The sequence below is a fragment of the Homalodisca vitripennis genome, chromosome 5 (genome assembly GCF_021130785.1).
Source record: "Homalodisca vitripennis isolate AUS2020 chromosome 5, UT_GWSS_2.1, whole genome shotgun sequence".
NCBI classification, from domain to species: Eukaryota; Metazoa; Arthropoda; class Insecta; order Hemiptera; family Cicadellidae; genus Homalodisca; species Homalodisca vitripennis.
This window is the reverse complement of record NC_060211.1, coordinates 34,142,373-34,155,133: the sequence shown is the minus strand read 5'-3', so window position 1 is coordinate 34,155,133 and position 12,761 is coordinate 34,142,373. Positions and strand designations below refer to the sequence as shown.

The 12,761-nt window shown below is 35.9% G+C and overlaps 1 protein-coding gene across 1 annotated transcript in view; it reads left to right on the top strand.

The window, feature by feature from the left end:
* LOC124361971 (EF-hand domain-containing protein D2 homolog) overlaps nucleotides 1-12,761 on the top strand; it is a 43,872-nt gene that overhangs the window by 22,976 nt on the left and 8,135 nt on the right. The gene's annotated exons all lie outside the window — the stretch shown is intronic.

Below are 12,761 nucleotides of genomic sequence, written 5' to 3'. Positions count from 1 at the left end.
TCAATTTAGTAAGTGGTGTCAAAATGTGCTTGAAGCAACGCTTGGATCAGCCACACGGACATTCCGTTGATGTCGCTGGAACTTCTTCGGCTTGAGGTCTCTCAAGACGACTGCCATCTCCACCTCCCCCACAGGAAATCAGAACCATGAAGAGACCGGTCTCACTACTACATTTTTCTACAAGATTGTCACAAACTGAAAGATGTGCTTGGTACAGCCACAGTCAAAAAAAAATTATTAAAATTCACTAGCCACTAGAAGTGGGTCGTCTGTTAATTTAACCGTCAATTTTTTAGTTTCGGATTTGATTGTTTTGAGTTATTTGTTTGTGATGTAACGCTTTTTATTACTTCCCACGCACTTTTTGAAAAATTTTCTGCGTTCTCCAATTTTTGTTCAATATCTCGTGCTTTAGCGGCTTTTATTTCCTTGCGATAATTTTGTTTAAATGTTCTATAAAAATTTTTGAAGTTTTCGTTATTTGATTTTAAATAAATTGAATGGTAAAATTTGAGCCTTTCTCTCAAGTAGAGAATATCCTGAGTAATCCAGGCATTACTCTTCCTATGAGATCGCTCCTTTATCATTCTATATGGGCAAGTAATATTTTAAGTAATAATTAAGGCAGTCATTGAACGCAGTGAATGCTTTCCTCTACGTGTTCAAAAGCATCCCACAAATGACCAAGATTCTCTTTGGAGGAATCTGTTGAGAATTTTAATGTTTTCATTTTTTAAATCTCTTTTAAATTTTGCTGAAGAGGGTTTCGTATTTAGGATTGAATTGTTTGATTACAGTCCTCCTGTGCGAAATGGTCAGAGATTGGCCGCGTCGAGAACAGTAACAGAGACGCCCGGAAAGTTTGTGATGACGTTGTCGATGGCCGTACTCCGACCTGGCAGTCACTCGAGTTGGTGTGTTCACGGACCAGACTAAGTCAAAAGAAGTGAGAACATCGCGAAACCGCTGGGTTTGAGGGTTGGTGTGGTCTAATACATCAATGTTGAAATCACCAGTAATTATGAATATTTATTGCCTTGGAACGTAACAAATTTAGAAGGGGACTCGAATTGTTTCAAAAAATGTTTGTGAAGCATTCCGTTCGGTGATCTATATACGCCAATTATTACAAGTTTTTCCAGAAAAATTTAGACTGATTTGTATACCTTCCGCTTCAAAGTCCAACTCACTAGTGCGGGTCAACTCTGAAGGGTTGGAATACCAGTTTCGATTTGACAAAAATTGCCACACCTCCCCCTTTGTATTGCGTTCGATTAAATATAGTTGCCAATTGATAATTGTCCAATTCTGAACAGAGCAGCATTTTCAGGTGTGAAACCATGCTCAGAGATAATGAAAATATCAGGTTGCAGTTCGTCTGCCATGAGCGATAGCTCCTCAATTTTTGTTGGATGCAATCTGTGCATTTTGATGCAACACTGAAAGTGTTTGTAAAGAATTTTGAATTTTGTTGTTAAATTTTGATTTGGAATTTGAAAAATGTTTTTGAGTATCCAGTGCTGATATCCCTAGGTTACTGTCGTAGTCATTAGAGGTGGAAAGTTTTTTTGTTTTTTTCACACTATTCTTTGTCGTCTTGACCGCGTCGGCAAAAGTCTCGTATGGCAGCGTGCGAGGTTCGGTTTACGCCAGCCGACGAAGACTTCCGGCCAGCAGAGGATTGTCTTCGGGTGTCCTGTAGGAGGCGAAGACTGCGCTGCACCAGGAAAAATGTGACCTAGCTCCTGCATGCATTGTATCAGGTGCCCTTGCCAAGAGTTGCTTACTTTTGGTTTTTAAATGCATCCCGTGTCTTGTAAATGCCACCCCTTTCTAATAAGGTTGAAGTCTAACACCACTGCCCCACTATGCCTAGCGCACAGTTCCTTCAATATAGGCGTTGACTAGTTTCGTCTCCTTATTTATTGGATGGTCAGTTGGCAGGTCGTGTCGGTGGGGCAAGAGTTAAGACAATCACTTTAGCAGTTTTCAGCTTGGCAGTGATGCAGAGCTCCAAATGCCTATAAATATTGTTACTGCTGCCCAGCTGCAAGATCGTTGGTTCCCGCTATGAGAACATAGCAACTGCCAGGTGGAGGGGTAGCATCAGAATTCACGGTCTGCAGCTTTGCTCCCGGCCTGCAGGCTCCCTCCACTGTAGTATCCCTGGTCACCATGCTCTGAACTAGTTCGGCAATATTTCGGCCATGGCTATCACCGTTGATCCAAACCGTATGGAAAGGCAGCAGTGATGCTTTTTGTTTTTAAAAGAAACGGGTTGCTGAGCCCTTCTTCCTCGGAGCTGTATTCGGTCGCCGCTCGAGTTTCGGTCCTTTATAATTTTTATTTTTGTTTTCCGCTTTCCTGGATATCAGTCTTCAGAGCAGCAAACCTGTTGTTTTATTTGGAGTGGTCTTCCTTTACCACGCTGCACCGTCCACTCGGATCCACCATCCTCCCCTCCACACTTGCCACACACCTTGTCCCCCTCAGAGTCCGCAGCTCGGCCTCGAGCACTTCCACCGTGGGTCCTCAGGTTGTTGATATCAGTACGGCTATTTTACACACTGCTCTTCCATACAGATAGCTGGCAAATCACACTGCGTCCCGAAGTCAGCCACCGACGCACGAGGTGTCATGACAGACTGTGGCGAGTTTACAACAAATATTTCGTCCGTGTACTGCAACAGTCGCTTATCGTTTTTTTTTTTTAATATCTTATCAGTACTGATTACTCCTTGAAAACAAAAATAATCATAAAATCCAACTAGGTGTTCACTGAATCACTCTTTACAATCAAAATAGTTAATTGGATAATTTTTGTCGTAATGATAAAATGTTTGAGGAAGGATTCGTCATGTCCCTCTTAAAATTGAACCATTCTTTGACCACCGCCAGTGCTATATCTTTTGATAGAAAGGTCCAAGAGATTTGAAACTTGGTACATAGGTTCCTTTTGGCCTAAGAAAGAAAGAACTTTATTGCTTTTTGGGGTCAAAAGGTGAAAATCAAGGGTAAAAATAAAATTCTTAACATTTTTACATTGGTCTTGTGGGTATTCACGATTGCAACCCAACACTACATGGCATTCTATCTCATTTGCATTGTTGGATTGGTTGGTAAAACTGTATTTATTTATCTATTTATTTATTCACAGAAACACCATTTACAATACAGATCACATAGAATGCAATGATGGCTATTGGCAAGTAATTTAAAGCTAATATTTAGTTAAGCTAATATTAAAATTAATGTCAAATAAACAATAACATTATTATATTAATGCATATTACATGCAAATCAATAGTAACAAATAAATAATAACGGATAATAATATTTTAACAACAACTCAATACAACAAGCAGTACAAAAACGGATAATAAATAAACATTATAACAGGCATGTAATTGTGCTGTATGTCAGAATTAGGTGATTAGAAGCAATAAATTAAATGGAATAAATTAATTAAGACTATCAAATTATTGGTACCACCGTCTGTAGGGTCCGTCGATTCTCTGTTTTATCGGTTTATTTTGCATCATTTAATATGTTTTTGACGTCTGTCATCGGCCATCCTGTCATCTGATTTGTTTGACACCGAGGTTCCTGTTGCCATCACGGTCAGATCCCACAATGCCAATCGCACAATGGGTCACAAGGCTGTGGGACACGCTCTGTTCGCTCACGCCTGATCGATTACCCTGTAATGCCTTTATTGGCCAACCTCGACACTGCGAGTCGTTGATAGGCTTCATGGTACCACGTGACCCCCTATCATTGCTTATCTAGGCTCTTGTTTGGGCCCCAGATGCCTTCCTTTTAAGGGGCAAATGTGCTCTCGCCGAGAGAACTGTTGGGAAATTGTATATGGCTGGATTTTAAGGTTTCTCCACACTTCGGATACAACGAAACCTGCCAACTGCCGACTGCCCTGGTGAGAGAAAATTGCCACACATTTCAATGTAAATTTAATTAGTCACACTCAGTTACTTAACTGAGATATAATCACATAACATGTTGTCTGTATAATGATAAATTTAAATCAACTAATGATAAATATAATACACTAATATGTATCTGTTTTGTAATAACAGTAACCAGTAGACAGCGGACGGTGCGAGCAGGGTTGACTCCTGATAAGAATTAAACCCCAATTTAAAATGGTTGTTTTGAATTTAATGTTTTATCGAAAAATTATTGCGTCATTGTGCTAGTGTCGCAGTATATGGTTGTGTATAATTGAGTGTATCACTTACATATATTCGATTTGCTCTATGATTGTTGTTAACAAAGGCATTCTCTTAACGAGATTCAAAGTATTGAACACAGATTTCAAGTTTTAATTAGTCAATCCGGAATATCATTTACAATAACTAAAAGGATGTTAGAACGGATAATATGATTCCCAACTTTGCAATATTTGTATGTTACACAAACAGAACGTTACGTTTCGAGAATTAGAATCTACCCTCTCCTTCAGGTGTCAGTATCCCTGTATTTCACAGAACACAGTCTTTCAACTTCGCTGGTGCGTGCGACATGATTTTGTTGTGCTCTTTGCTCTGTGCAGTGACATTGTTTGGGTTAATTCTCTCCAGTCTGGACCTGGACGCACAACTTTTGTTGTTGTCAAGTTAGACTGCAGCAAATCCATCGCCACGCGAATTTAGTCTTTAGTTTTTTGTGTATGCTATTTATAAACCTGTGTATTAAGGTTTCTTGCACCTGAGGGAGGGGTTAGATTCCAATGACCGAAACGCAGTGTTCTATTGTTGTAAAACGTAACGATGGCAGGTATCCGAAATCCTTATGTCCTTTCAGATGATCCCTCGTCAGGAGCAAACTTTCGAAAAAGGACAGCCAGCAAATAATTCATCAAGTTCTCAAAATCAATTTTCTCAAACAAAAAGACTAACAGTTTACGTAGTTGAAAAAACATAATTTTTACAGATTTACAACGCTGAATTCATTTGCGTCACATTTGTTTACATAAATAAAAGGCTTGGAAAGATTTACATACAGCCTTCCTATCGGTTATCACATTACAACGTTTGATGGCTATTTCAAACTATTTATACGCCACTTAACTACGTCAATAAATTTGATAACGTCACTTTAAATACACATTAAGCTTGTTCCCATTGTTCAAGTCTGTTGACCACTTCGATCGCAGGCGTTTGGAATGACTCACTGACAATAAATAAGTAAAACAAATAATTGGCTTTGATTAGATTTAGCTTTGTTTTATTATCTTTGCCTTCCTCCCACTCTGGCCATGTTTTACTATCAGTTTTCTGATATCAGCCATCAGCTTGGTTTCCTTCGAATAAAACATTGGTTGATTTCTTTATACTTTAATAAGTTAAAATATTCAGTTACTAAAAACAACAACAATTGTTGTCTTGACATTTATCTGAATAGTCATAAACTTAAAATATATAAATACTTATTAGTGATGTGCAACCCTAGATTTCACAATCAATAAACTAAACGTAATATTTCCTTGTGTATCTTTTGTTCACAAGTAGATAGAAGTTGCGAACCTATCTTCATTTGTGTCTGCAAAACCTAAAAACTGAATAGAAACTGCATTAGTTAATGACATATAAACCCCTCATGGGCGTAAATAGGGGGTCCTGGGGGCTCACGCCCCCCCCCCCAAAGTAAGTTTGAAAGACAAACATTAAAATTACACCAAGTAATTTGTTTTAAGCTAGAATACATTTATGAGATCTTAAAGCTCAACATTTCCTGGGAGAAAATTATTGAGCCACTGTTTTTGGAGGTAATTTTATACGGTACTTCTTAAACAACTCAGTGTGTCAGTCCCCCCCCCCCCCAAGTACTTTTCTGCATACGTCACTGTATCCCCTGTTTATATACTCATGTGAGTATGTAAGTCTATATACTTATATGCGAGTGTGTCATATATGTATGATATGAATTACATATTATACAATTGCACTGTTGTCCAGTTCTAAAATGTGTTCAAAATTTCAAGTCTCTATCTCTTCGTGAATTAAAATCGATTAAAAATTCTGTACTTGACTGATAACCAAGGAGCGAGATCATTTTCTTGGACCAGGAAACTTTGAAGCAAAATGAATCACTATGATATCCAGCTATTTTCGGTTTATTTCCACTCTCTCCCCTTAAGAATATCGAGTAAGAGTGCAGTGGAACTAAATGACAGCGAGAGTATAGCGATTTCACGTCGCTTTGTCCACAAATTGTCTGTGGAGCTGAGGACTCCGTATTTTCCCATTTCCAAGTGCCATCAGCTGCATCCTAGCCAGATATTACACGCAGAAATTTTATTCTTTAGAAAATTTACTCGCCGAATACAAAAGTGGCATTTTAAGGTGAATTACCAAAATGACAGAGGGAGAGAGCGAGAGAGAGAACACAAACGATGAATGAAAGTACCGTATAATTCGTTACTGGCTGACGTACATTTAAGATCCAATATGCTTTCCAACATCAGGTTCCAGAAAACTGCAAAAGTTTATTTTACGGTGCCTACAATACACAAACATATATTTTTACTGGATGTATCAGATTTATTTCTTAACCAAATAAAGTCAAAGGCTTTTGAAATAACTTCCCTGAAATAAAAACAATTTGAATCTCTACATGTGTTTTAAGTCGGAGATTTTGACACTTTTTGTAAATAGGCGCAAATAAAAACTGCTGAAGATAAAAATGTGATTTTTATAGTGCATGGAGATGTAAGTGACATGTTTAAAAAAAATTACTAATTATGGAAATGACGTTTGTAATAAATTGTCATTAGAGAAAATAAAATTTGTTAATACAACATTTTTATCACATAAATATTGTTATAAATGATAAACGTGATATTCCCTTTGGTCGTCTTTTTATAGATACTTTTGGGGCCGATTATAAAATCCCCCAAATTCTGCTTCAAATACCTACAGGCCCTCATGGAATGGCCAAATTTTTTTTCTCTTTTCCAAAGGCTGTTTACAAAACTTTACTTAAAAATTAAAAAAAAACTACTACTATTTCAAAGTATGTAAACCCGTTTTTACAACCTTGACATAACAACGGGCATTCCAGTCTTTGCTTCTGTCATTAAAATATTAAAGTTCGTTTCCAAAAACACTTATGTTCTCAACCCAAAAGGGAGACACCATGACGCATGAACACCGGCAAAGCTCTCAAAGAATGCCTCTCAATAGTTAAACTAAAGAGTCAGCGTTGTCTTCTTAACGAATAGCATTTTGCAAACAACGACTATACCATCAGTTGCAATCAAGAATGATCACAATATTATTGGTTTGTACATTCCGTAAGTGTTCATCTTATCATCACTGTATATTCTACAAAAAGTAACAAAGGTTTAGAAGTGTTAACATCTCAAAATATTTTGACGCCTAATAGTCTTATATTTAAATTTTAATAGATACTTACTTAAATACTGACCTTCCATTGATTTTGATTTAATTCTAGTAGTCTTTGTATGGCATTACTTAATCGATACCAAAGCTACGGTCAAGAGCTAGGCTCATTCGAGTTGTAACTTGAGTGATCAAATAGCTCTACTTAGTACACAAAAACGTAGCCAGGAAAACATTTGGGGGTCAAGAAGAAATTGGGGGGTATGCCTAGAAAACATTCAAATTTTTGAAACTCAAATTTAAAAAGCTAAAAAGTGAATTCTTCACAAATATTTTACGCTTCACTTTTCCACTGCTGCTGCTTGGCCTATTTACACGTGTTTCCCCACAACTCGAGACTGCACCTGGCCTGACTGTGAAATGAGGGGTGACGATTGTGTCATCCTGAATATATTAGGGTAACTCCTTAGTGGAAGTTGAAACAACAATCGATTAGCCAAGGTCAGTCCGGATTGCTTGTCCACTCTGCTGAGTCTATCACAGTGTTTGCGAACAACTCGAGACTGCAACCTGGTTTGGCTGTGAAATGAGGGGTGACGATTGTATCATCCTGAATATTAGGTAACTCCGTAGTGGAAGTTGAAACAACAATCGATTAGCCAAGGTCAGTCCGGATTGCTTGTCCACTCTGCTGAGTCTATCACAGCGTTTGCGAACAACTCGAAACTGCACCTGGTTTGGCTGTGAAATGAGGGGTGACGATTGTGTCATCCTGAATATATTAGGTAACTCCGTAGTGGAAGTTGAAACAACAATCGATTAACCAAGGTCAATCTGGATTGCTTGTCGACTCTGCTGAGTCAATCACAGCGTTTGCCAACAACTCGAGACTGCACCTGGCTTGACTGTGAAATCAGGGGTGACGATTGTGTCATCCTGAATATATTAGGTAACTCCGTAGTGGAAGCTGAAACAACAATCGATTAGCCAAGGTCAGTCCGGATTGCTTGTCCACTCTGCTGAGTCTATCACAGCGTTTGCGAACAACTCGAGACTGCACCTGGTTTGGCTGTGAAATGAGGGGTGACGATTGTATCATCCTGAATATTAGGTAACTCCGTAGTGGAAGTTGAAACAACAATCGATTAACCAAGGTCAATCTGGATTGCTTGTCCACTCTGCTGAGTCAATCACAGTGTTTGCCAACAACTCGAGACTGCACCTGGCTTGACTGTGAAATGAGGGGTGACGATTGTGTCATCCTGAATATATTAGGTAACTCCGTAGTGGAAGTTGAAACAACAATCGATTAGCCAAGGTCAGTCCGGATTGCTTGTCCACTCTGCTGAGTCTATCACAGCGTTTGCGAACAACTCGAGACTGCACCTGGTTTGGCTGTGAAATGAGGGGTGACGATTGTGTCATCCTGAATATATTAGGTAACTCCGTAGTGGAAGTTGAAACAACAATCGATTAGCCAAGGTCAGTCCGGATTGCTTGTCCACTCTGCTGAGTCTATCACAGCGTTTGCGAACAACTCGAGACTGCACCTGGTTTGGCTGTGAAATGAGGGGTGACGATTGTATCATTCTGAATATTAGGTAACTCCGTAGTGGAAGCTGAAACAACAATCGATTAGCCAAGGTCAGTCCGCGTTGCTAGGCAACAGACACACTGCTACTGCTGCTGCTCAATCGACGTGACGTTGTCCCTCTAACCCAAATACGCCGGATCCCACCCTACCACTGCCTTAGTTTGTTATTAATCTCGTTATACAATCAGTCGATTGATCAAAGTTTTTAATGTTCATTGCGATATGAAAGTGATATACCTTTAAATAGATGAATGTCACAATTTGTCTGATGCATGGATTTGTATTTCCTTTTTTTTTACAAAATTACATAGGTGTTGTTTATTATGGTTTAAATAAGGTGCACATATATTTAAATGCATGTCAAATAAGAGTAACCCTCAGAGTTGAAAAAATATAAAAACACTAACGAACATAAAACAATCAAACGTTCCAATGACCTTGAATCTATTCCACCTTCTAACATTAAATATTTAGTCGCAGATGTTAACTGTGTGAGATTTTTTAACTCTTGTGATGTAAGTTAGGTCACAATTCTATAGTTTCAACTAAATAATTATATTTGATGTATTTTGTCACCTAAATCGCAAAAATGTGTTGGTTAATATGGGAACAAATTAAAAGAATTAGGATGTATTTAAGTTTTATTAACAGGTGTATTTCGTGAAAATCAAGGACTAAAAGTATTAGAGTAAAAGGTTTCATACTTTCATTGTTCTTTGTGATAAAAGTAACAATAACCGCTCTGAATTGTTTTCAACTTCACCTGTAATTACTAGTATTACAAAAAATGTGTTTTTTATTGTAAAATTTCTATATTTGAATTATCTGTCTATTTTTACATCGGGCATTACAAACAAATACTAGGTGTTAGGCATTTTAAAATTAACCTCGGCCAATAGGCCATTATCCATAATTAATTATCGTATTTACATAATAATATAAATACGATAATTATGGATATCTTTAATAAATTTATGAATAAAACACTTCATACCGAGTTAGAACTTGTGAGATATCCAGAGTAAAAAGCGGCTCCTTTGATAGAAGATAGTCGTTAATTAGTTTGTATTTTCAATTACCCCTTTGATCGATCATCATAACGGGTGGTAATTGAAAGCTGACACTTTTTAAACAGGTGTTTCTCGTCTGTTACTCTGTTTGGATTGTTGATTACATTGTTGCAACAATTAATTAAGAGCACAGCTGGTGCAATGTCAGTGGACAGGTCAATGTTCATTCCATAGTGCGATGCGATTCATCGAGCCTTGCTTCCTCGAGAATGAACATAATGAAAGATTTACTGTGAAAAGGGAAATCAATTCAACTTTTAATTCAAGAATAACCATTTATTTACAATGCAGTTTTTATCCCCACTAGCCGAAACTATCTGAGTGGAAAATCTAAGAAAATACGTATAAATACATATATTATTTACAAATATCAAAGTGAAGCTAAACATATTTTAACATCTTCTGATTTTCTAAATAAATTGTGTCGTTATACGGTAGTAATTTTGATAATTTGCCAAAATAAATTATATATACTTTACACCTATCAACACATACTTTTATATATTTGTACAATTTGTTATATCATATTTACATAACAAGAAAACAGAAAGAAAACAATGCATGGAACATCTAATAAACATACAAAAAACTTTTATTTTAAATTAAAATGTATTTGGCATTCGGACATCTTAAATTATATCACGACTGGATCGAATATTATTATAATAATAAAGAATGATACTTTGCAATTGTTTAGAACTTTTTAGTTCCACAGTAAGGAAAGTTTGGAAGATGTGAACTCATTATGGGACCAGTGTGGGGCTTTACTAGATGGGGCGACTACGCATGGCATGTGTGTATGACTGTTTTTTTCCATTTATGTATTAAGGAATTTTCTTTATATTATTTGACTTAACATGATTTAAGAAAATAATGTGTCCCTATAAATAAAAATATGTCACTATCTCCAGCCATTTTTCGAGTAAAAATTATAAAAGGTTTAATACCTTCAAAAGATTTTACTTTGCATCTTATTTATTACAATCGTTTAAATGCGTCTTCAAATGCCTACCACTTCTTTTAGGATGATCAACAGATTTTCTATCATAAAAAATGGGGATTTAACCAAAAAGTTTATAAAAATTAATGGAATTATACATGCACAAAGGCTTGTTGTAATAAAAAAAAAATTAAGAGTCTTTTGGATTATTTTTATATATTATATATAAAAATAAACCATTTTTATATTTAAATATATTATATATATTATATATATATATATAGTAAAAAAATCGTTTATATATATATATATATATATATATATATATATATATATATATATATATATATAAACGATTGCACAACTTTAACAGCTGTTTTCTTTTTTTTTTTTTTTTTTTTTTTTTTGCAAAAACTGCTATCTTTTTCCGATTTACAGTATTGCAAAAGAAGTGAAATTTTGGCAATACCAATGAGTCCACTGTGCGGCACGTCAAGTAATGGCAAATATTCATGAAAAATTAGAAACAAACTAATTGTAACATATATGATTATTTGCCCGTCAGGTTCATCTGTTTATCAAACAAATAAATGTATCTATGTAGGATAGTATCCTTGAAAGTCACTAGAAAAAAGGTCGTAGTAATTAAACTTTACCATTTGTATTAACGTAGAGTGGTGAGTAATTTCACTCCTGAATGAGCTGGCAGCTTCCTTTCTGTGGCGAGCTTCCCACTGCTATTTTTATTAGCGAAATATTCTTTCTGTGTCGGTACTGAATTTTTAGTTTTAATTTAAAGTTATTTTAATTTAATCACATCGAAAAGACGCAGTGATTTATGTGCGTCATAAGTTGTTTTAAATATTTCTTAATCACATACTGTCTTCTTCTTAAGCCATGAAAAAACGTAAAACCAGGTTGAACTAGTACAAATCAGTATATGGCGCTAAACTTACCAAATTTTACCGATTTGGGCTTGCTTGTCGTTTTTTTGACACTTAATGAAGAGGAAAATTCAAATACTGTAACATAGTGTTCTATTTTGTTACACGTAACGATGGAAAATGTCTTGAAGCCTGTGTTCTGCCTTCAAATTACCCATCGTCAATAATACATTTAAAAAAGGTATATTGCATGTGTTACATAATGAAAAAATATGAAAATCAACATTTTTCAATATAGCCCTAGAATTTACTGAGTAAAGTGAGTGATTTTTTGTGTGAAGTTTGATTTTGATTGTTTTTGTTTGAACGTACATAAACAAAAATGTACGTTAGCTTCAGTGAGATGTGTTACTGATGTTTTATATCACTGAACAATGACACATGCCCGGAAAATCCAGTTTCCTTCACTATCCTAGTACGTTCACCTAGTCGTGACATGACTTATCACATCACTACTTTTCTTTTAGATAATTCCGTGTAGGCCTCCTTCAATAATGACGCCGCAATGTTGGTACACGTCTGATAAACAAATATTGCAGGTTTTATTAGTACAGGTTACTTTAGTTTGATAGGTTAACCGTATTTACTTGTTTATGGTTTAGAATCTGGCTACTAAATTATATTAAAAAATGCAAAACATTAATTTAAACTATTACAATATTATTGAAAAATACTTTACTTTACGATACATTAATTTACTAGAATTTAAAAATAATGTTGCCTAATTTACCATTACTTGCGTTTAAATATAGACATTCAAAAATGCCAAGAACTTTATACTATTCCTCCAGTAAAACAGTTCGAAACAGTTTAAAATTAAAATCTTAAATGTAAAAAACATTGTTTGGTGTA